This window comes from Protopterus annectens, chromosome 3.part0, assembly GCF_019279795.1.
Source record: "Protopterus annectens isolate FY-2018-M chromosome 3.part0, PAN1.0, whole genome shotgun sequence".
Lineage (NCBI taxonomy): Eukaryota > Metazoa > Chordata > Ceratodontiformes > Protopteridae > Protopterus > Protopterus annectens.
In genome coordinates, this window is record NC_056731.1 from 1,370,968,082 (window position 1) to 1,370,992,918 (window position 24,837).

At 41.4% G+C, this 24,837-nt stretch overlaps 1 protein-coding gene across 1 annotated transcript in view; it reads left to right on the forward strand.

The window, feature by feature from the left end:
* Positions 1–570: 570 nt before the first annotated feature.
* Positions 571–24,837, forward strand: part of TRIQK (triple QxxK/R motif containing) — a 196,425-nt gene continuing 172,158 nt past the window's right edge. Inside the window, exon 1 of the mRNA XM_044065456.1 lies at positions 571–655. The gene's annotated coding sequence lies outside the window, so the exon portion shown is untranslated. The remainder of the gene's footprint in view (positions 656–24,837) is intronic.

Consider the following 24,837-nt stretch of genomic DNA (forward strand, 5'->3'; position numbering starts at 1 on the left):
TATCCATGTCATGTTCTAATGCTGATAATACTTTTGCCCTGTCACTAATCTGTTGTTTTATTATTTTGTATTTCCACGATAGTAGGAGTTATGACAAGTTTCAAACCATTACGATTCCACCACCACGACAGAGATGCTATATTGAGAAACTGTCTTTGCAACTTGTCATAACTCCTACTATCGTGGAAATACAAATAATTATCAAAAAGCAACAGCTTCGTGACAGACCCAAGTATTATTTATCCATTAGCGAAGCATGCGTTAGTAATTCTAATAACTGCTCTATTAGCGAAGCATACATTAGTAATTTTAATAACTGACCGCTATAAAACATTAAGGATCTGCTTAATCAAGTAACAATTAATTAAAGATAAGTTTTACGGGGGGGAGGGGGGCTTGATTTGAAAATGCAACCTATATACCCTATGGGTTCTAAACAACTCAACCCAATACTGCACTATTTCGCCGAAAAATATTTTCCGGTAGGAAGCCCTAAACATTAACCAATAGAAACTGATATCATCCTTAAACAGTTAAACCATCCAATCAACGAATAGGCTTGTTGTTGTGACGCTTGGTACTTTCTGACACGTTGCAGCTTATATGACGAGCGTGGAGCAATCATTGATTTGGAGTATGCTCCGTGGTTTTATTGGTAGGAAATTTTTATGCAAGCTAAGTTAAAGGTTGAGAAATAATGTGAAGCTATTGCTTTTCTATTAAAAGTTCAGCTTGGGGCAATATTTGGAATTGCACGAAGTATATTTATTTTAAGAGATCAAAATGCGAAACCTGAATTCGCAGTCGTTGAATCGGAGTCCATAGTCTTTTCTTTTAGATTCATGTCTGATTTTGTTTAAGGTTGATATGTACGTGTATTGCCTGCTGATTTAAATATGCACGGCCGTGATAAGATAATAATTTGGGGAACCCGTGGTAGAATTAAAGCCATTTGAAAGTGTGTTTTGTTGGGGTGCCAGACTTTGTAGTGGTTTTGCTGTACTTAGGACAAAAAGGGAAGTGTTATGGATTTGTTCAGTTTTTTTAGCACTGTATGCAGTGGTGTCCATCAGCAGCATACGTTCGTACCCTTCAATTGCATAAACAGTTGGCAGTGTCCTTTTTCGTATTCCTTTCACTTTTTAGGGACATTTAAGTTCCTTTCAGAAAAGCAAGTCAATGAATACATTTCTAGAGTTCTCTTGCAAGAAAGACCATTGCTAAATACAAAGTTATTAATACAGAACTACTCAACCAGTATAGTATAGCTGGGTTTTGCTAGGTGCAGTACTGCTAGAACGTTTAAGAAAGTTTATTGTTCCAGTATCCCAGCAGCTGTAGGAATTCAAATGTGGTTATGTATTTTCTTTTGTAGAAAGAAGGTGTTAAAACTTAGTGGTTTGGTTTCTGATTCTTTTTTGCTTCTCGTATCATATGTAAAAAAAGGTGAACTTTGAAGACTCATTTGGTGTCCTTCCAGAGCAAAAGGCCCAAAGTACAAAAACTATAGAATAATGAAAAAGTTTGGGGCAATCAAATTAATTATTGCCCTGCATTACTCCAGACCACAACTGTGGCAGCGTATCCCTAGCAAAACGAGAGATTCTCTTTAAGTATTTGCTCGATAGGCATATGAATAGGTTTTTGCTCACATTTTATTGGGTGCTGCTGTGTGCATCTGCTTTCTTGAACCGTGCCTGTTTGTCTGGTGTTGGAAGTGGCCTTTTATTTAATTCATCAGTTTATTGATGTTTGTTAACTAGGGTAGTGGACAGAGACAGTTTCATTCTTTAAAACTTGGTATTAATCTACAAAGTATAATCTTCCTCTTTCGGCTTTTCCCGGTTAGGGGTCGCCACAGTAGATCACCTGTCCGCTAATGATTGGCAGTGGAGTTTTACAGTGTCAAGTTGCCAATCCGGCGCCCAACCTTCCACAGAAGGCACACGCACTCACACCTAGGGCCAATTTAGCGTGTCCAATCCACCTGCAGCATGTCTTTGGGATGTGGGAGGAAACCGGAGCACCCGGAGGAAACCCACACGACCACAGGGAGACTCTGCACAGAAGGCACCCCAGCTGAGGATCGAACCGGAGACCCTCTTGCTGTGAAGCGACAGTGCTAATCACTGCACCACCATGGCCGCATGATGTACTCCCAAACTTTGAAATAATTATTCCAATCCCCGCCTTTTTGTAGATAAAATGGTAGTTACACACTCTGGCAAACAGGCCAACATAAATACCTAGCTTGCAAGTTTGTCACCTATTCAACCCAAAATTATAACATTAAAATGTTTATGATACTGAGTCATCAGTACATTGGGAATGTCTCGGTATCAGTCTAAATTGTTCGTAGAGCAGCCACACGTGCTCTTGTGCCTCTTGCAACAAGAATGGGAAACAAAATTAAAACAGGATGAGGGACAAGGGCCCAAAATCAAAGACTTATTCAAATTTCAGTCATATATACTTAGAATATTGCTAGAATAAGAAGTTTTCCTTAGCATGTATTTTTTCCTGAAGGACATGAGGTCTAAATCTCTTATGTCTGTCATGATTTATTAATTGTAATCCTCAACAATGTCAGCAAATCACAATTTTTCTAAGGAACAGTCCAAAAAACTGAAGCAGAATTGTGGATATTCTCAGAAATTGGTGACATTTAAGATCTTTGTGCTGATGTGATTTTGTATTATTACCAAGAACTCGTATACCAATCATTAGCAGACCGGAGTTCCGCTGTGGCAACCCCTAACCGGGAAAAGCCGAAATACACAAACAAACCAAGACCTCATATAATATTATTTCAAGAGTCATAATCATGTCTGTGGTCTTCTTTTCACCTAAATGATATTGTGGTTTCTTACTGTCTTGGTTATTTTTTTTCATTTATTCAGTCTGATTTTTGTTAATTGACAAATTCTTAATATGTATTTTTTTGACATAGGATTGAAAGAGAAATGAATGTAGTTCTTTTCTTCATATACCAAGTTAAATTTAAAAAGACTGACTTGATAATTGGTGACAAGACTGTTGCAGTTATGATTAGTTACCTAATCACATTATTTTCTTATGGTGGGTGTAAAGACTGGTAGAGCTGGGTGAAAGCTGCCAGCCTAGCCAGATAGAATTGTGCATATATTCTATCATTTGTAAATATGAATGTTGAACTTAAAACAATGTGACAACATTGCCATCTGCTGTAAAGAAAGCCAAGTCGAGCATTTCTTGTTGGTCCTTTGAAATTAAAATGATTTCATCACTGCCTTTGATGTTTTACAAGTCAGCTCCAGACTGGCTAGATGAAGGCTTCCTGCCTATTTTAAGGCTAAAGTTAATGACCAGAGTTTACATGTGGAATGTCCTTTATTGCTCTAAATGTAAATGCAGTTTCTGTCAGACTGGGAACTCCAGGAAGTATAAAAAGATGATGTAATGTTTTAGCAGAACTGCAGTTTCAGTTTAAACAGTGCGAATCAGAGATTATTAAGCATTTTTGTTTAGATATCCAACTCATCATCCCTCCGCCTGTTGTCTTTATCTTAGAAGTGTGTTTTCTTGTAGAAATAGGTAGGACTATAAAGTTTAGACTGTGTTTTTCTGTGATGTCAGAACTGTACTACTGATTTATGTTAAGTATTTCTGTGTGATCTCTGAACTTGTGACTAGCACTGTATAGTAGAAAGTATTGTCTTGTGGTTTTAATTATTTATTATTAAATATTTTAAAACCTTTTAACTGTGGCTGGTTTGTGTAGAGATAAGTTACGCTCTAAGAGTACATTGCATGTATTTAAGGATCCTATACCAAGTCACTCTAATAAGCCTGTGACTGATTAGTCACACTTACCAACTGGATAATAATACTGAACAATAATAATTGGACACCCTTTTAAGGGACTTTGGGTAGCTGATAATGTTAGCTGGGTGGTGGCAGTAATTACTGCCATATAGTCTGTGTAAAATGGGGCACAGCTGGAGAACCTGTGCCAGCCTTCCCCGGAGGTGTCTGTGTGGTTGTACAAACTCTTATCTCAAAGTGTGTGTGTCAGCTACTTGGACAAGGACATGAAGCACTGGTTGGACAGAGAGGGTGCTGGAGATTTTAGCTTGTCCAGCTAGGCTGAGATCTGGACCCTATAGCTGTGCCAGTGGGGAGTCTTATTGGGGACCTGGGGAGCAAGGGAGTAACCAGCCCCGGACTAACTGTGATCTTAAGGGAAATTGCACTTTACTGTGTGTATTTGTTATCCTTTCCTCATATATGAGACACCCTCTCTGGTGTTAGTGGTGAGGATTGAGACTCCTTGATTGCTGGGCCAGGGCACGGGCATCACATATTAATTGTTTGGCAGCGGTGGGATATCCACATCACATATTAATTAGTTGGCAAATGCTAATTGGCTTGTAGTGGTGTGGGTGGATTGAATCCTGTAGCTTGTGTACAGTAAGCTTTGAAGGTGTTTTTGTACTCTAAAACAGCCACGCAGTTCAGATCGCAATTGTTTTATTTATTTTGTTAGTTTTGTTGGTCAGGGTGAGCAGGCAGCATGTCAGCAGAGGAGGAGTATGGAAAGCTGACAAGGAGCCAGCTGGTGGCAATGTGCCAGGCTAGGGGACTGGTGCATGGAAACCTGACTAAGGCAGACCTGATTGCAGCCTTGGTTACAGCTGCATCAGAAAACAGCAGCCAGGAAACAGTCAGACTGGCAGTGGAGATATAATTCCCTCAGAGAATGGACAGCTCAGCCTTTCTGCAGTGGACTTAAAAATCCAGCTGGAGCTAAAGAGACTTGAGTTGGAGGCCAGACCTGTGGAATTAGAAGCAAATCGGAGACTGTGACATTTGCAGGCTGAGGAGAATGAGAAACTGTTACGTCTGCAAGCTGAGGAAAAAGAAAAGCAGAGGCAGCATGAGAAGGAGCTGACTCTTCACCAGAGTCATGGAGGTAATGGGGAGTAATGGGGAAGGGAGTAACTGGACTTCATGCATATGTTTGAGAGGGTATGTAAACAGTATGAAGTTGACCAAGGGCTCTAATTACGGTGCCTGACCCCGTTACTCCATGGTAAAGCTGTAACTGTTCTTTCCAAAATGTCTGACATTGCATGTTTTGATTATACTGCTGTAAAAAATTGCCTTTTAGAACTGTTTAAGCTAACACCTGAAATTTTATAGGAAAAAAGTTTTGTGAGCATAGACACAAGGCAGATGAAAGTGTGTGTGAATATGTTGCTGAACTGAGCATTTATTTCCATAGGTGGGTGAGTGGATGTCAGGTCACCACTTTTGAAGGGCTGGCAGACCTTTTGGTGAGGGAACAAGCCCTTAGCACTTTGTCTATCAGCTAACCAAATCCTCATGTCCTCAGGCAAAGTGCTACTTTAGATGAGTTGGGGAAGAAAGGAGACCTATACCTGGCAAGCAGGGCAGCCCTGCACAGGAAGGTGTCCCCCAGTACTGCTCGTGGGTCTAAAGGAACTCATGGTGGGCAGCACAGACTGCCTCAACAGAATCTGCCAGTAGCAGGGGAAGCCACTATTCCAGGTACACGTCCAGGAGCCAAGGTTAAATGTTTGGAATGCAACCAGTGGGGCCATGTGGCATACAGGTGTCCATAGAGGCAAGGTGGAGAACCAAAGGTGAGGGAGCCAGTAAGTGGGAAAGACAAAATGCCAATAGTAGATTGTCTTGAGACAACAGTGGTACTAAACTACTTTCCTGCAGATGTCATGAGAGGGAAGGATTTGGATGAGGCAGTACCATGTGCTTATGCAGTTACACGTGGTCAGGCTAGGAGACAAGCATGTGGGTCTGGTAGCCTGCGAGAGACCCAGACAGACTGCATACTTGCAGCCAGGACTGGTGAGGTGGTTGCTTCAGGGAGGAAGCTATGCAGTAGCAATGAGACTGAATGTGAGCCACAGCTGCTTGTGGGTATTTATGTTCCCTTGGACAGAGTGACTGCAAAGGTAGAGCTGAGTAGTAGTACCCAGGCTGACAGTGAGGCACCACTGTCAGAAAATGCCACACTTCCTGTGGAAGGGGAGCTGAGAAGGGTTACAAGGAGAGAGTTGAGACAGACTCAGCTCTCAGACCCTACATTGCAAGGCCTGAGGCAGGTAGCTAGGGAGGCACCTGATTCTCAAGGAAAGGAGGAATCTGTGTACTGAGACAAAGGGTTACTATACAGAGAGTGGACCCCTGAGGGAGGGCTAGAAGGTGAGAGAGTACAGCAGTTGATAGTGCCTAGAGTCTTCTATCTGGCGCTTCTAGCCATAGCCCATGATATTCCCTTTGCAGGTCATATGAGCATAAAACGTACAAAGAGACGTATTATGCAGAACTTCTATTGGCCTGAAATTGAAATTTTCAGAGATGTAACAGGATACTGCAGGACCTGTGAGCAGTGCCAAAAGGTAGGCAAGGCAGGAGACAAGGTGAGAGCTCCTTTGATGCCTTTGCCCTGAAATTGAGGAGCCATTTCAGAGGGTAGCTATGGATATTGTGGGTCCTCTGAGGGAAAAAGTATATCCTAGTGGTTTTAGATTATGCTACACGATACCCTGAGGCAGTGGCTTTGTCCTCCATTGAGGTAGAGAAGGTGGCAAATGCTTTGTTAGAGATTTTCAGCAGGGTAGATTTCCCAAAAGAAATACTGACAGAGGTGCCAGTTTTATGTCAGACCTGCCGGCTTGTCTGGAAGTCCTGTGGGGTGAAGCACATAAAGACCACCCCCTACCATCCCCAGACTAATGGTCTTGTTGAGAGGTTAAATTCTACAGTCAAGTCCATGCTATGGGCATTTGCAGATCAGTTTAAGAGGGAGTGGGACAAGTATTTGCCCCGTCTTTTTTTGCTTACAGAGAAGTTCCCCAGGAATCCACAGGTTTTTCACTCTTTGAGTTGCTGTATGGGCATAGGGTGAGGGGACCTCTAGATTTAATTGGAGATGAGTGGGAAGGTGAGTGCGAGTCTCACAAGGAGTCTGTTGTGGCTTAAGTCCTAAACCTCAGGACAAGGCTCAGGGAACTCATGGGCTTGGCCCAGGAGAACCTGGCAGAAGCCCAACAACAGAAAAAGGTGTGGTATGACAGGAATGTTCGAGCTAGAAGGTATGCTGTGGGGCAGCAGGTAATGGTTCTCATTCTTGTCCGACACAACAAACTGCAAGCAGCTTGGGAGGGACCCTACAAGGTGGTAAGAAAGGTAAGTGATGTTAACTACATGGTGGAACTGCTAGGCAGATGGCAGGGGCACAGATTGTACCATGTTAATATGATGAAACCTTACCATGATAGGGAGGTCCTTGTGCTGAGCATTTGCAGTAGATTGCAGGAGGAGTCTGACGGAGATCTGGGGACTGATCTCCTCAGTGAGGCTCGGGGCTGACACCTCAGTGGAAGGGGTAGTAATGTTCCAGCAGCTATCTCCTACTCAGGTTCAAGAAATATGAGCAGTGTTGCAGGAATTTGGGGACACGTTTACTGGGGAAACCAGGGTGCACCCACCTTGTGCAGCACCAGGTGGGTACAGGACCCCAAAGGCGTATTAGGCAGGCCCCTTATAGGGTGCTGAGGGAGTCAGACCAACCCTGATGGAGGAGATACAGGAAATGTTGGAACTAGGAGTGATTCAAGAGTTCAGCAGTTCCTGGGCCCTCCCCAGTGGTGCTGGTTGCAAAGAAGGATGGCAGCACCAGGTTCTGTGTGGACTACAGGAAATTAAATAGTCACACAGAGTCTGATGCTTACCCCATGCCTAGGACAGATGAGGCCCTAGAGTAGCTGGGTGGAGCTAAGTATCTTACAACCATTGATCTTCCCAAGGGTTACTGGCAGGTCCCCTTGACTCTCAGTGCTAGAGAGAAGTCAGTCTTTGTGACTCCATTTGGCTTGTATAAGTTCACAAAGATGCCCTTTAGGATGAAGAATGCCCTAGCGACTTTCCAGATGTTGGTAGATAATATCCTAGCAGGAGGGTTTGCCCTTGCTTACCTATATGTTATTGCCATCTACAGCCATTCCTGGCCAGAGCACCTTCAGCATGTCAAGGAGGTGCTGGGCAGACTACAGAGGGCAGGGTTGACCATTAAGCCGAGCAACTGTCAGGTGGGTATGGCAGAGGTCTCCTACCTAGAACATGAAGTAGGGAGTGGTACGTAAAGGCCAGAACCTGCAAAGTGGAAGCCATTCAGGCATGGCCTGCACCTCTTACCAAAAAGCAGGTGAGGGCATTTTTAGGGACAGCATGATACTGCAGAAAGTTCGTCCCCACTTGTAGTACCATAGCTGCTCCCCTCACAGACCTGACAAGGAAGAACAGGCCAGATAAGGTAGTGTGGACCCCAGCATGTGAGCAGGCATTCCAGAAGCTTAAAGAAGCTTTGGGAGGACCCCCTGTGTTAGCCAGTCCAGATTACAGCAAGGAATTTGTTGTGCAGGTGGATACTTCAAACCATCGGGTGGGGGCTGTACTTAGCCAGATATCTTCAGAGGGAGAAGAGCACCCAGTGGTTTATCTCAGTCATAGGCTCCAACCCAGGGAGGAATGCTATGCAGCTGTGGAGAAGGAATGTCTAACCATAGTGTGGGCATTGCAGAAACTTCAGCCTATATGTGTGGAAGGAAATTCACTGTTATGACAGATCACAACCCTCTAACATGGTTAAACAGAGCTAGTCAGCAAAATGGCAAGTTGCTAAGATGGAGCCTGGGGTTGCAAGCATATGATATGTCAGTGAAGCACCGCAGTGGGAGTAGCAATGCCAATGCAGATGGGCTCTCAAGACAGGGAATGGGGTAGGTATACTCAGACATAACTCTCTCAAGTGGCGTTTCTCAAGGGTCACTTGAAAAACTAGTTTGAATTCTCTGGAGGGGGGGGGGTTGAAGACTGGTAGAGATGGGTGAAGGCTGCCAGCCTAGCCAGGTAGAATTGTACATATAATTCTATCATTTGTAAATATGAATGTTGAACTTAAAACAATGTGGCAACATTGCCATCTGCTGTAAAGAAAGCTAAGTCAAGCATTTCTTGTTGGTCCTTTGAAATTAAAATTATTTCATCACTGCCTTTGATGTTTTACAAGTTGGCTCCAGTCTGCTTAGTTAAAGGCTTCCTGCCTATTGTTTTAAGGCTAAAGTTAATGACCGGAATTTACATGTGGAATGCCCTTTATTGTTGTAAATGTAAAAGAATGCAAATGCAGTTTCTGTCAGCCTGGGTACTCCAGGAAGTGTAAAAAGATGATGTAATGTTTTAACAGAACTGCAGTTTCAATTTAAACAGTGAGAACCAGAGATTATTAAGCTTTTTTATGTGGCTATCCAACTCATCAGCACTCTGCCTGTTGTCTTAAGTAAGTTATCACAGAAGTGTGTTTTCTTGTAGAAATAGCTAGGACTTTAAAATTTAGACTGTGTTTTTCTGTGCTGTCAGAACTGTACTACGGGTTTATTTTAAGCATTTCTGTGTGCTCTCTGAACTTGTGACTAGCACTGTATAGTAGAATGCATCATTTAGTGGTTTTAATTATTTATTATTAAATATTTTCAAAACTTTTAACTGTGGCTGGTTTGTGTAGAGATAAGTTAAGCTCTAAGAGTAGATTGCATGTATTTAAGGATCCTGTACCAAGTCACTCTAATAAGCCTGTGACTGATTAGTTACACCAATTGGATAATAATATTGCATAGTAATAATTGGACACCCTTTTAAGGGCCTTTGGGTAGCTGATAATATTAGCTGGGTGGTGGCAGTAATTAGTACTGTATAGTCTGGGTAAAAGGGGGCACAGCTGGAGAACCTGTGCCAGCCTTCCCCAGAAGTGTTTATGTGCTTGTATAAACTCGTATCTCAGTGTGTGTGTGTGTCAGCTACTTGGGCAGGGACATGAAACACTGGTTGGACAGAGAGGGTGCTGGAGATTTTAGCTTGTCCAGCTAGGCTGAGATATGGACTCTATAGCTGTGCCAGTGGGGAGTCTTATTGGGGACCTGGGGGGCAAGGGAGCGATCAGCCCCGGACTGACTGTGATATCTGTGTGCTCTTAAGGGAAATTGCACCTTACTGTATTTGTTATCCTTTCCTCATATATGAGACTCCCTCTCTGGTGTTAGTGGTGAAGATTGAGGCTCCTTGATTGCTGGGCCAGGGCACTGGCGTCACAGTGGGTAAATGTTTTAGATGTGGCATCCTTTTCTTTCCCGTGCCACGTGTATCAAAGTGCATTTTATGATGCAGCACATACTGGAATTCCAAAAAGAAATAATGTGAACATTTTCTTTAAAGGGAAGCATGTATTTACAAAGAGTGTGGAGAATCTGGTACAGGAAGGAAATTGAGTAATCATGTTTTCTCTGTAAAATATACTTAGAGGAATACTTTTTTTTGGTTTGAGATGTTAGTCTGATGTTAAGAAGATTGCTTTTCATATTCTTCCACACTAAGAAATGCATTTAATCATATATACATTTGCAAAAACACACGACAAAGTAAACCAGTAAAAACACACAAAGCGGGAGCCCAAAGCTGGTAAATCCAGACGCCAAAAGGTTGCGTGTCAATAAAAGTGAGTTATAGCAGCTGATTAGTTGACCATAAGCAAAAAGTCCATACACAAAGTTCAGTGGTTAAGTCCAAACGAAAAAGAAACGTAGAAAATCCCTTTAACGCGATTTTTATTGAAATAAAAGACTCAACGTTTTCGCTGGAGACGCAGCTCCAGCTTCCTCAGAAGTACTAGTGACTTGAAAACACAGCGTCACTTTTAAATTGCTCAGCGCGGGCTTTTTTACTACAAAAATTTTAAAGGAACATTAACCCTTCTTAAAAAGTATAGTGAACAGCTTAACCACTAAATAAACTGTTTAAAATATACAGTTACATACAATGTTAAAAATTTAATTAAAATGCAATAGTTAAATAGAACAAGTAACCACAGGCTACAGCGTATGCTGTATGCCTTAAGTATCGTAGAATCCTTTCCTGATCAGCTGTCTAAAAAGCTACTGACTACGGAGCATGCTTTGGTTGCAAACTAGTAAAAAACCAAAGAAAAGCCCCCAAAAAACATACGTTGAAAGTCAATCAACGAACTAGTCCAATGTAAAACAGGACAAAAACGTAACCACCATGCATTGACAAACGACCAGCACTGCTTTCATAAAATAGTCTTACAATACAAGTTACTATGTATTTGTTTAGTCAGTATAGTACTATTGCTGTTAAAAAATTTAGAACTAATCCTAGTAAATAGCGTGAAGTCATTATATGTGTTCGTGCACGCCCACAAGAGTGGGTGGTTACTAAGAAGTTAGACGTGCACTAAAACAAAGTGCGCACTGACCCAAAAAAACATTAGTTTTGTGTCAGCAATTACCCTAAAATAGTTTTAGACCCTATTAAGATGTTATAGCCTAGTCCTTTTTAGTTTTGGCATGCCGATATTACTACAAAAACTCCTTAAGAGCGCAGAAAGGTGGATGTGTGTAGACCAGTAATGTTTTATGTAATGTAGGTCCATTGTTTCCCCTTATATTTTTCACCGTTTGTAACTTTTTAGTTTCAAAATGCAAGCAATATTGCAATGCTCATTCAACCCAGGGAAAGAAAATGCGTCCAATAAGAGTTGCCATTCCAGTTCTCTGTTTTCAAGAAACAGGGAAATTGGGCCCCCTCTTTCAAGGTTATTCACTTGATCTATAGCCAAAAACTGAAAGTTGTGCCCTGGATGTTTGTCAATGTGCTTTGCTAATGCGTTAGTTTTGTTGTTCTTCCTGATTGCATAGGAGTGTTCTTATACCCTATCGCGTAATCTCCTGTCAGATTTTCCCACATAGAAGGCAGAGCAACAAGTGCAAGTAGCCAAGTACACTATTGACCTCGATTCACAATTAAGTTTTTGTTTAATACTGTACTTCTTGTCACGTATTGTGAAAGAATTTGATGCCCTAACTAAGTGGCAGTGATTACAGTTGCCACACTGAAAGCAGCCCTTGGTCTTTAATGGCCAATCGGAACCAGTAGGTCTTTCCAAAATTGTTTTCAGGTTGCTACCTTTTCTATAGATAATCCTAGGCTTCGTCCCAAGTTTTTCCAAAAGATGTTCGTCATTGGTGATAAAATACCAATTTTTATGTAGAATAAGCTCAATAGCTCTTGAGTCCAAACTGAAGTTAGTAATAAAACTACTACCTATCATGTTACGCTTGCCTTCCGAGACTGGGGTGGCCAATCCGTCCTCACCTCCATTGTTTGGTCTCGGACTTAGCGTTTCCATAATAGTGATGTTTTGAACCTGTGATAAAATGGGTAAAAAGAAACCCAAGTCTCTTTTCTTCGTTACCTCCTCAAATATTTGGTCAAATAGTGAAACTGGGTACCCCCTGTTAGTAAACATATTCTTAAGGAGTTCACATTCATCAACAAACAACTTCTCATTGCTACACATTCTAGAAGCCCGTATAATTTGTCCTTTAATAATAGCTTTCTTTTGTTTAAAAGGATGGCTACTTTTGAAGTGTAGCAGCGAGTTACAGTAGGTGGGTTTTCTATATATGTTAGAAAAAAATAGCCCTTTACTACAATCTTTAAAGAGTTTGACATCTAAGTAGTCGATTTCAGTTTCAGAAAATTTGAAAGTAAATTTTAGAAAAGCAGTGGAATTGTTAATTGACGTTATAAAGTTTTCAGCATGTGTTTTATTACCTTCAAATAGTATAAAGATGTCATCTAAATACCTAGTGTAGAATTTGGCTGGACCCATAAGTTCATTGTTGTTGAAAAGAAAGTGCTTTTCCCAATATGCCATAAACAGGTTTGCGACGCAAGCGCCACATGGAGACCCCATCGCTACCCCTTGATTTTGTTTGTAAATTTTCTTGTTAAATATGAAAAAATTGGAAGTTAAAATAATATCCAATAATTGTGAAATAGTGTCAATAACCTGTTTGGGCACTTCTAGGTCTATAAGTAAGAGGGAAATCCATTCAATTGCCTCAATGTGGGGTATTGATGTATATAGGTCCATGACGTCGATGGTAAGCAAATTTAATGTTTCTTTAAATTCAATATTATGTATTTTTTCAAGAAAGGACCATGAGTCTTTACATATTTGAGTAAAATGTTTTAAATATTTACTCAAAATCTGGTCTACCAATTGGGCGCAAGGGTATGTCGAAGAAACCCGACTATCAATAAGAGCTCGAAAAGGTGGGTTAAGTAGATCTTTATGCATTTTGGGAATGCCAAAAACAACAGGTGTTTTTGGCATAATAATGTCAATATAGTTGTACGTGTCTGTATTGATGTTCCCGTTGATGTACAAGTCCCTAAAATAACTTCTGTTCCTGCAGTAAGCAGTGTTCATTTCGTTCAATGATGAGGGACAATATGCAGTACCTTCCAAAATGTTTTCCATTTTCTCAATGTATTTGTAATTGTCGAGAATAACCAAACCCCCACCTTTGTCAGGTTTTAATACTCTAACGGGGGCTTTGCTTAATGTGTCTAAGGCCGTCAGTTGTTCCTGTGTAACATTATATTCCAAATTTTCTTTGAACAAAGGTCTAGTACATGATAAATGTCTAAAGTCCAGTTCACAAATCTTTTCAAATAAAAATAGACCGGTGTGTAAAGGGGGATTAAATGAACTAGTTAATTTTAAGTCAGTATTATCCATAACTGTGTTGTCATACAGTAGCTTTAAGTTCATTTTTCTTGTGAAACATTTTAAATCAATAAGTGTTTTGACTAAATTGCATCTCGAAGATGGAACAAAAGAGTAACCAAAAGCTAAAAGTTCAATCAAACAAGGAACCACCTCAAAGGTAGAAAAATTGTATATAGTAAAGTCACCTTTAGAATTTTTCAAGACCTTTAGAACACCCAGATGGTTAAATGGTGCAGTTTCTAGGTTTAAGACCGGTTGTTCCAGTTTTTCTTCGGGGGTGGGAAAGTCTTCGCCTTCCCTAAAAAATGGTCACCTTGGTGGTTCTGTCCTTGGTTGCCATTGTTTCTGTATTGGTTACTCCTCGTGTTATGGATTTTAGGTCTAGTGCTTCGCTCCCCATTATTAGGGATTCCGCTGTTACCCGTATGGTCTTGGGTATCCTCTTCAAGTTCCTCCGAAAAGTTGGGTGTATGGTGGTCAACGTCACCAAGGTCATTCTGAGATGGAGTAGAAGTGAATAATAACTTGGGGTATGCTGAGTTGTTAAGATAGCTCTGTCTATCTCTAACCAGTTTTTTGTTTTTATTGCCCTTATATTTCTCCAATAGGCCGTCAATACTTGAAAAAATTCTTGAGTAGTCGTATTTATACCTGTCAGAGTATAAATTTTCTTTTAAGTCAGTGTCCAAGCTATTAACTTCTCCGATCAGTAGTGCTATTTGAGTGTTGTAGTGTTTAATTAATAACTCCAACAGTTGACTCCCCTGGTTTTCAAAAAACGTTACCAGGTCTTTACAGAAGTCAGAACTATTAAACAAGTTGGTAGGACAAAAGGTAGAACGTAAACCTTTTGGGACTATTTTTTCTCTCAAACACTGCTGGAAGTAAGAAACTTCGAGCTGCAGTTTTTTTTAGTTTCAAAAGTTTCAAGTCAAGAGTCTTCAATGCTGTTGTCACGTTAATTTCAACATTAGATGGTTCAATTAACCCCCTAGCCGGTTGCCCCGAATCTGTACTGAACTGTAAGTTATTTATGTTATGAATCCAAACGCCACAGTTCGGGACGCCTATAAGCCCTGGGGGCATAGGTAATTTAGGGTTGAGTAGTGAAACTCCATTAGTTGGTATAGTCAGTCTATTAGCCTGGTCCTCACCTGAAAGGTGTGTAGCTGTTTGACTGTTACTGCGCTGTCCTGGTGTAATCAAGGAGTCGTTCCCTTCAGAGATCATGCCAGATGTTGAACCCAAAGAGTTCAATTGGGTTAGTTGTGGTGTTGTTCCTTGGCCAGGAATACCAAGAGTATTCAATCTAGTGTTGTCGTTCACCTTTTTGTCAAGAGCGTCAAGTTTATTACAGAACATCTCCATTTTTGTATTGAGAGCACCAACTAGTGCCGCTAACTCACTTGTTTCTTCATTTCTGTTGAAACTCCTTATCGTATTGAAAATAGCCGGACTTACTGGGCTCGTCGGGCTGCCGCTCGCCATACTGTTGCAAAAACACACGACAAAGTAAACCAGTAAAAACACACAAAGCGGGAGCCCAAAGCTGGTAAATCCAGACGCCAAAAGGTTGCGTGTCAATAAAAGTGAGTTATAGCAGCTGATAGTTGACCATAAGCAAAAAGTCCATACACAAAGTTCAGTGGTTAAGTCCAAACGAAAAAGAAACGTAGAAAATCCCTTTAACGCGGTTTTTATTGAAATAAAAGACTCAACGTTTTCGCTGGAGACGCAGCTCCAGCTTCCTCAGAAGTACTAGTGACTTGAAAACACAGCGTCACTTTTAAATTGCTCAGCGCGGGCTTTTTTACTACAAAAATATATACATTTGTTTTATTGAAGCGTTGTGGACTGTTGGATTGGCTTTGATGCTGTTTTAGAAGCAGCATGCCATCAGTTTTGAAATGTTAACATCTGTAGTGTGCATACTTCTCTGCTAAGTATCATTGTACAGTTATCTGATTTTTGTCATTGGACACAGGTACAGTGAGTTCCTAATCACCAGCATTGTGTTCTAGATGGAATGCCGAAACTCTCAGACTCTTGGTTCACAACATTTATTATTCCCAAATACCTGGTTTATCCCGTTTAGGATTACAAGGGTGTTAACACGTTTTACAACAAGCACTTAGAATCGGGCAGAGAGCCAGTTCTAGATGGATGTCAGTTCATTGCAGGATACACATACAGACACACACTACATATGCACCTATGAGCAGTTTAGAGGATTTCATGTAACCTGACATTGTGGTTTTGGAATGTTAGTAGAAAAAATTGCCTATGAAAACCTACAAGGGAATACCATGCGGAGTCCCCACAGAAGGTAGTGGGAACCATTAAGTTGGTTGATGTCACCATGTCTTATAACATTATAGTGAAAAATGTGAAACTTTTGTTTTTTTTTAGGTATGCATACTGTAGTCTGTCTAGTGTACTACTACAGTTGGAACTATTGAATTATGATCAGAGGAGGTGTAAACTTCAGCATAAGTGTGTCTGTTAGGATGAATTTGACACATATTTTGTAAAGTGTCAGCTGGTTAGTATGGAAAGCCTTTTTTTGAAGCTGATCAACAGTTAAACTAGTTTGCAAAGCAGTGGTGTAATATTAGAATTGGTGGTGATGTGGAGTATTTGTGTAACTTTTCAAGATGTACCTTTTCAATATAGTCTTCTACGCTCATGTGCTAGAACAAGCTAAGTTTGCGTTTTTAGTTCCAAATAAATGTCCGGTTTTCCTTCTTTTTAATCATTCTGTCACCACCACAACCAAAGCTTTGCAGGTCTTTTAGGGGGCTATCCATATTAAGCATACCAAATAAATACTGTCTAATGGTGAAACTACAGACTTGAGTAGGAAAAGGAATATTGTGCAGAGTCCAAGGGTAACGAATGACTTCCCAAAGTCTTGATTTTTGGACCATTCCTTTTTATGCTGTATACAGATTCCCCACTGTGTGATTTTGTGGCAGTTAAATATTATGATGGTGCAACACTCATGCCATCTGCTTAAGTGTGGACTAATATTGCTACATACTCAAGTGTGCCAGCTTGCACTGCATGTGAATTGTTTTTACTACTGTTTCTGCTACTGTTCTGAAAAAAAAAAATTGTAAGCCTGTTTCCTACCTTTCCTGTAATTAGTGTTCCAGATACAGATTTGCTGTATCCAGGACTGTTTGTAAGCTTCTGAGTCCCCCAAGCCTTTCTGTGTTGGAGGGAAACCTTCTAGCTTATCAGTGGGAGTGGTAAGCATTAGGTAACCTGTCTACCACATAAGGAGTGGTTCTGGCCCAGAATTTGTAGTTATTGGCCGTTTGGGCGGTCTTCCATCTCTCTCAACTTTCTGATTTGAAGGCCTGCATTTGCACTTGTTTCTGTCCTGTAACTCCTGGGCCCATTTCTGATTTGAAGGCCTGCATTTGCACTTGTTTCTGTCCTGTAACTCCTGGGCCCATCTCATTTGCTCACTCAAAAAAAAAAAAAACATTTATCTGCTTTTACTGTATTTGTGTTTCTTCCTACTTTATTTTGCTTTTGCATCATCTTAATAGTACTCAATTGTATTTATTACTGCTTGGTGTAACTCATTCTAAGCCTTTTAGTTTAAGCACTTGGGCTTCAAACCAGTTGTTTTACATTAAGAAGGTTTGTGGTCTGCACTATAGTGGCAGAACAGGTAGCTTACATCCTTCTAAGTTGGGAACTGCTGATTGAGGGCTCAGTGCCTGTTATTCTAAAAGTGTATTAATTCTGGTTTAAGCACTTGGGCTTCAGGCCAGTTATTTTACATTAAGAGGGTTCGTGGTCTGCACTCTTGTGGGAGGAGAGGCTGGACTCTGCCCTTCTGAGCTGGGAATTTCTGGTTAAAGGCTTATAGAGCCTGCATATTTGAACTGCTTCTTACTGAAATTGGTACACTTTGTTTGCTGTAGCATAGACTAGATCCAGGCCTGCTGAATCTAGCTTTGTTTGTATAACTTGAGCACTAATCCAGGCATTCTTTAAAGTATTCAATTGTATTTATTACTGCTTGGTAGTAGCTTGATTAAAGTGTAGCTATCATTCTAAGTCTTTTGGATTAAGCACTTGGGCTTCAGACCAGTTGTTTTACATTAGGAAGGTTTGAGGCCGGCACTGTGGTGGCAGGACAGGTAGCTTACATCCTTCTAAGTTGGGAACTGCTGATTGAGGGCTCAGTGTCTGTTATTCTAAAGGTGTATTAGTTCTGGTTTAAGCACTTGGGCTTCAGGCCAGTTATTTTACATTAAGAAGGTTCGTGGTCTGCACTCTTGTGGGAGGAGAGGCTGGACTCTGCCCTTCTGAGCTGGGAATTTCTGGTTAAAGGCTTATAGTGCCTATATATTTGAACTGTTTCTTACTGATATTGGTACACCTTGTTTGCTGTGGCATAGACTAGATCCAGGCCTGCTGAATCTAGCTTTGTTTGTATGCTTGTTGTTTGTTTGCTTGTTATTTCCCAGAAATGCTAATTCCACCAAAAACGCGGCTTTTCAGCACTTCTGTGGATCCCTAGTGATATCTGCATTGCTTACTGTAATTATTTTCTTGTTTCACTTGAAAGAAAGTTACTGTTTGTCGTTTTTGCATTTAAGTTACCTGTAACACATTGCATTTAAGTTAGGTGGCACTTTCTCACTAAAGCAATTATATAAGTCAGCACTAAAAAATTAAAAGCACTACACCCTCACAAACTCCCCTTGAGTACCTTGTTCCCCATTGACCCTTTTTTTGCAATTATAAAGGAATTCCCAGTACTATTCTAGCATGTCCAAAGGTCATTTGTCAGTCTCCTCTCCGGTCCAGCTGGTGAATCTGGGAATCTTGAGGCAATGTTACAACTGCCTCATGTACACAGACAACCCTCTCCTCCTCCCAACAAATTCCAACACATGTGAGAGATGCAACCATATAGCCAAACTAGAGGCTAAGCTCTCTCAACTCAGTATTGGCGTAACCAGTCAGGAGGAGAAGGAAACCACACTCACTACAATTCCGGTCTCACATAGACCTACCACGACAGCAAACCAAACACATAAACACACAAAAACATACTCGGAGGCTCTAAATAAAAATCTGCCTAAGCAGCACAGACCTCCAAAGCAGACACCCAAGCAACCGCTACCCCAAAACAAAAGACGTGCAACACATAGCTCACAAAGCCAGTGTGCCGAACAGTCATAGCCCTTAAGGCTAAACAACACACCTGATGCACTTGTAATAGGTGACTCTATCGTCAGGCACACTGACGTCCCGCTCACCAGGCTGAACAAGGAGAAGGTCACGGTGAGCTGCCTGTCAGGCGCTAGGATCCACCACATAACACAAGCACTCAGGTCACTCCAAGGCAAGTACAAATATGACTCGGTCATTGTCCATGCTGGTGTGAATGACCTGAGACATACCAGCTTTGGACTACATGAAAAGAGACATAGAGGAGCTCTCTGTGCATGTAGCCCAGGCCGGTATGACCCTGACCTTGAGTAGCATCTTACCCTCACCAAGAATGATGCCACAATATGAAGACAAGATGATCAATTTCAACAATTGGCTTAAGTACTGGTGTCATTCAAAGGGGATCCAATGCCTGTCAGCTTGGGATGATATGCTCGACAAGCCACAGTGCTTTTCTAGGGACGGCTTGCACCTGTCACCCCTGGGCTGTCGGATATTGGCAAAGGCTCTTGCTTCCCCCATAGTGCCTTTTTTAGGCAAGGCTCAAAAGACAAACCCACCTCCATAGGTATCACAAGGGATAAGAAACTAAGAGTAATGCTACTCAACGCCAGAAGTCTAAACCTCAAGATGCACGCACTCGAAACTCTCCTTAGCATGGAGAACATCGATATCTGTGCAGTAACAGAAACCTGGTTCAAGGCTCCCGAGAGCATCCCAGCACTACCAGGTTATACCTCATACCATGCTTTTCGGCCCCCAAAACTTGGACCGAACCACAAAAGGAGGGGGAGTATCAATATTCGTCAAAGATACCCACACCTCCAGGTTTGGTGGCACAGCACGAAGCATCAGAGACTATCCATGTGCAACTAACTGTGGGTAAAACTGCCTTCCAGTTTATAGCCTGCTACAGACCACCCTCCCAAACCTAGGAACCCCACACGGCCTTCCTGAAAACACTGGAAAATATGAAGGTCTCTCCAAACACCATTATATTGGGTGACTTCAGCTACCCAAACATAGACTGGGAGCATTACTCTAGCTCCAACACCCTAGGCCAAAGGTTCCTAGAATTTATAAACTCAAGTGCTATGGAACAACTTGTTACCACTCCCACAAGAGGGGAAAACATACTGGACCTAATCATCACCAACATGGGGACTCTATGCTCCAGACCAGAAGTGTATCCCTCACTCGTAAGATCAGACCATAAACTAATCTCACTGGATATTCACAACCCGACCCCACCCCATGCCCAGAAAACCACATTGAAAAACTTCTCTAAAGCAAATTTCACACTCCTCAAAACCGAGGTGGAATCCTTCAAAGCCCCCGAGCCTGTGGAAAATACGGCCCAGCCCGCAGAATCCTTTATAAACTCATTCTATGAACACCTTCAGGAATGCATGGATCATGCAATCCCAAATAAAACCAAGACCCAATCCTCCAAAGGCAGACGTCCTGTCTGGTGGACCCCAGCCATAAACAAACTATACAATAGAAGGAGGAAGCTACTACATCATAGAGCAAAATCCCAAAAAGGGAAGGCATCTTTGATCAGTATTAGCAAAAAACTATGGGCACTCATAAAATCGTCTAAGGCCAGCTTCGAGAGAAAAATTGCACAGGACACTAAGGATAATCACAAGGCTTTCTTTAGTTATGTTAGGAACCTGGGTGGGAATTCCCAGATATGCTCAGAATTAGTCCAAAATGACAAAAAATACATCGAACCCACAGACATTGCCAACATCCTAGCTGACAGGTTCAGCGCAAACTCCCCCCCCCCCACCAAAAGGGCAAATATCTATCCCAGCAGAGTGCTGCCCCCTTAACATCTCAGATGCTCAGGTAAGAGCCGCCCTTTCCAAAGCAAAAAACACAGTATCAATGGAACCAGACGGTGTCCCGGGCTGCGTCCTACATGAACTCCAAGAAGAGCTAAACCCAAACATAAAACTACTGTTCAATCTCAGCCTTACTACAGGATATGTACCCAAAGAGTGGTGTACAGCAACAGTGGTCCCTCTCCACAAAGGTGGTGCCTCAATGGATCCTGGAAACTATCGCCCCATAAGCCTGACTAGCTTGGTCTGCAAAGCTTTGGAATGGATCATCATGGACCTCATAAATAAAGATATTGGGCACCTACAGACACTGAATCCTACCCAGTTCGGCTTTAAGGGCAGATCCTGCCTCTTAAACCTGGTCGATTTCTTTGAAACAGTCACCAAGGCCATTGACGAGGGGAAGTTGGTCCACGCAGCCTACCTGGACCTCGCAAAAGCCTTCGATACAGTACTCCACTCGGGCATTATAGATAAGCTCACCAGCTTATATATAAACCCCTATGTCAGTAGATGGGTCGCAAACTGGCTCATGGACAGAACCCACATGGTTAGAATTGCTGGAGCCATGTCAGACTCCAAACCAGTTACAAGTGGCGTCCCACAAGGCTCAGTCCTGGGACCTCTCTTGTTCGGTATATATTTCTCGGAGGTACAGGCCAACATGGAAGGACTGTGGCTGACCAAGTTCGCAGATGACTGCAAACTGGGCGCCATAATCGACTCTCCAGCCGACACAAGCATCCTCCAAAAGGGCCTCATAGAAACAGACAATTGGTGCCAGAGCCATGGCCTCAAGCTAAACGCCAAAAAGTGTATAGTCATCCCCTTTGGCAAAAACAAAGTGCCCACAAATTACCATAATGGTGGTAATCCATTAAGTACAGAAGAAGTAATTAGGGACCTGGGGACCCAAGTTGATAGCAATCTCTCATTTGACAACCACGTGGCCACCTAATCATGAAGGGATTCAGATCTAGATCAGGGGAGGTCATCATGCCTCTTTACTCATCCCTCATCAGGCCCATAATTGAGTACAATGCCCCTTTTGGGATGTACTTTACCAGACACCTGCAGCAACTGGAAAGACCCCAAAAGTACCTCACCAAGAGGATCAAAGGGTTCTAACAGATGCCATATGCTGCCCGGTTAAAAAAACTCCAGTGCTACTCAGTGGCATACCGCCTGCTCAGAGGCGATCTGTGCCTGACGTATAAAGCCATGTCCAGCCCAGAATTAATGGACATGTTGCACCTCAGAAAATCCAAATCCCATTGAGCTACGTGCTTGAACCTCAGCACCGAAGTAAATAGGACATGCTGGAGGGACAGATTCATAACCCAGAGGCTCCCTTCACTCTGGAATAAAATCCCAATCCAGGTTAGGCAGAGTCCCTCATTGACTCTCTTCAAGAGGAATCTTGATGAGTGGATGGGAGATCATAGGTTTACCCCGGGTATCACTTCTTTGTCACTGTTAGACAGAGGCACAGTATACTAACCTCGAAAAAGGGCATAGCAAAATTAATTTAGAATGGGTGGCGAAAGCCAAACACACTCTGGCTAGGCTTATAAATGCCCTAGGGCAGATAGCCTAGTATGAACCTATGAATAATAATAATTACTGTAGCACTCATTACTCCTGACGTGTGTGTTTGTATGTATGTACATATATATATATGTACATTTATTTATATATAGATATATATATATATATATATATATATATATATATATATATATATATATAATTTTTTGTTCAGTAGTCATTTTGGTACAAGATCATGTATAGGCAAAACTGCCGACAGTTAATACTGAGTGCTGCTTCGTCCTAGAAGAAATGAAAATATTGTGACAGTCAAACTGTATTTGACTGTTAAGTAGTTATTCCAGGGTAAGAAATTTGCTTCAAGTCAGTCTGGGGTACATTATTTTTCTAGGTGTTTTTGTATTAGTATATTATGTAGACATGCTTAACATTAGAGACATAATTGAGAAAAAAATGAGAATAATAAGAAAAACACATATAAAATAAGGTAGAATAGTCTGAAGTAAGACATCAGAACTGAAATGTCCCTAATTAAGAGGAACATGGCTAAAGTTGATCAGATTTATAACTGTTCTGCTAAGCTAAGCTTCTGCTCACTATGCATATCTTATTTATGATTTGTTAGATAAACTGTCCCATGTTTCGGTGCAGACCTCATTTAGTTCTTTTTAAGTTATGCTTATCATGTTTTGCAGCGCAGGCTCATACCCTCTCCTCATCACTTCCTTGAGTCATATGTACTCCAGCTAGAAATCCTGAGAGCTGCTGGTAAAAGTCTTGTTAAAATAATCAGAAATTATAATTCATGTGTTGATGCACTGATTTTAAACTATGGACCTAAACATAACTAATTCTCTCTTAGTTAACTTGCTGATGTTAAAATATACATCTTAAAAAGGGAAAAAAAACTCACTTTATCTTAACAGTGAAACATCTGTATAAGAAAAAAAGGTTATACCTAACCTGCACTAGTTAGGTGCTCCATACCTTTCCATAGTTTTACACTTGTCTTCTCTGCTATGTTAATTGTTACCAATAGTAAGCAGTCTTAGTTTGTGATATAATTTCATTGTGACACTACACACTGGAGTGTCCCTTGACATATTAGTTAACTTAGACCTACAATTCGGCATCAGAAGTAACCTGCGAGTGCATAGTTGGCACTGTACATGCTTCATGTGACAAAAACATTACTGCACTGACAGTAGCTGTTATTTATAATCTGATTGCTGTTAAACACCTTAACTGCTGTGCTTTGCAGCCCTGTTTTTGAGAAAATGTTGGTACCAGTTTAGCCGACAATAGTCTGTGACTGAACTTTTGTATTCTAGCGTGCATATGTATTCACAGTGTGTGTATGGAGAAGCTGGAGTTTTTCAACAGAAATCCACAATATGGAAGTTAAAAAAAAACTGATGCACCTATCAAACATTTGTAGTACTCCAGAAAAGTTTTAAAGAGTGATAAGAACCAGTGCAGATTCTGAAGCAAGAGTCTTAAGGCATTAATGTTTTATAGCCTCTAATTTAATTTAATATTTTCTACCAGCAGCTGCTTCAGAAGTACGTTGAACCAGCTAAATATTTTAAGGAGAGTCATAATGCCAGTCCACAGTGTATAAGACTGGTTGTTGTGTGAGATGATTCTCACACCCCAGCCTTTGCAGTCCACAAAGACACTAGTGAACAAAGTAAAACAGTGCAGCTTGGTACAGCTGAGAGCAAAGGTGCATTTGAAGATGCTCAGCAGAATAATGTGCTAGGTGTGTTTTACAGTTAGAAAAACAAAGGTATAGAGCCTAAGATATTTAGCATAATGGTCATAGTAAACAGGTAAGCCAGAAGGCTCGAGTGAAGTGTGTTATCCCACCTGTGACCTAGAGGGTGACGGGACTAACAAGAAACGGAGTATAAGTGATAAGCATAGATAATCACTTTAGATACAGATCTAGGAGACTCTCACTGATATCCCCCCTGTGGGAGGAATAAAGACACCTTGCTGAAGTTTCCAGTTTATTCAGTTAAGCACGTAGATGAATGAGGGGCACTGCAAAGTTATTCAGACTACCCCTGAGCAAGTTTCTACTAGAGTAAAGTATCATGCAGTGGGGTATGGCCTGGCAGTTTCATATGCAAGTGCCCGCTTTTTCAGCAAGCCCTGGTATTTGAGCAGCAGTAGATGTAACACACGCCAGTATGTCACTATCGGTGCAGCCACTACCAGTTACACTTACAACTACAATGTAATGTAGGATTCTTACTTTAATTACAGCTCTCCCATTTGTAATGAGGTGGAAATTATTACTGGTATACAGGGATCTGCCCTGTGCTAGATATTCTGCAGAGTATTTAGTGTTACATGTGAGTGTGTACTAGCATTCTGTTAGCTGCAGTCCTGCTTCATTGCACTGCTACTCACTCATATATTAGTTGCCACAAAGGCCATAGTACTACTTGTCCACAGTCCACTTTTCCAACACTGTTCTGGTTTCTAATCCACAAATATCCAGCCTTTTGGATGTTGGAAGTGGTCCAAATATGCCCCATGACAGAACAGAATAAT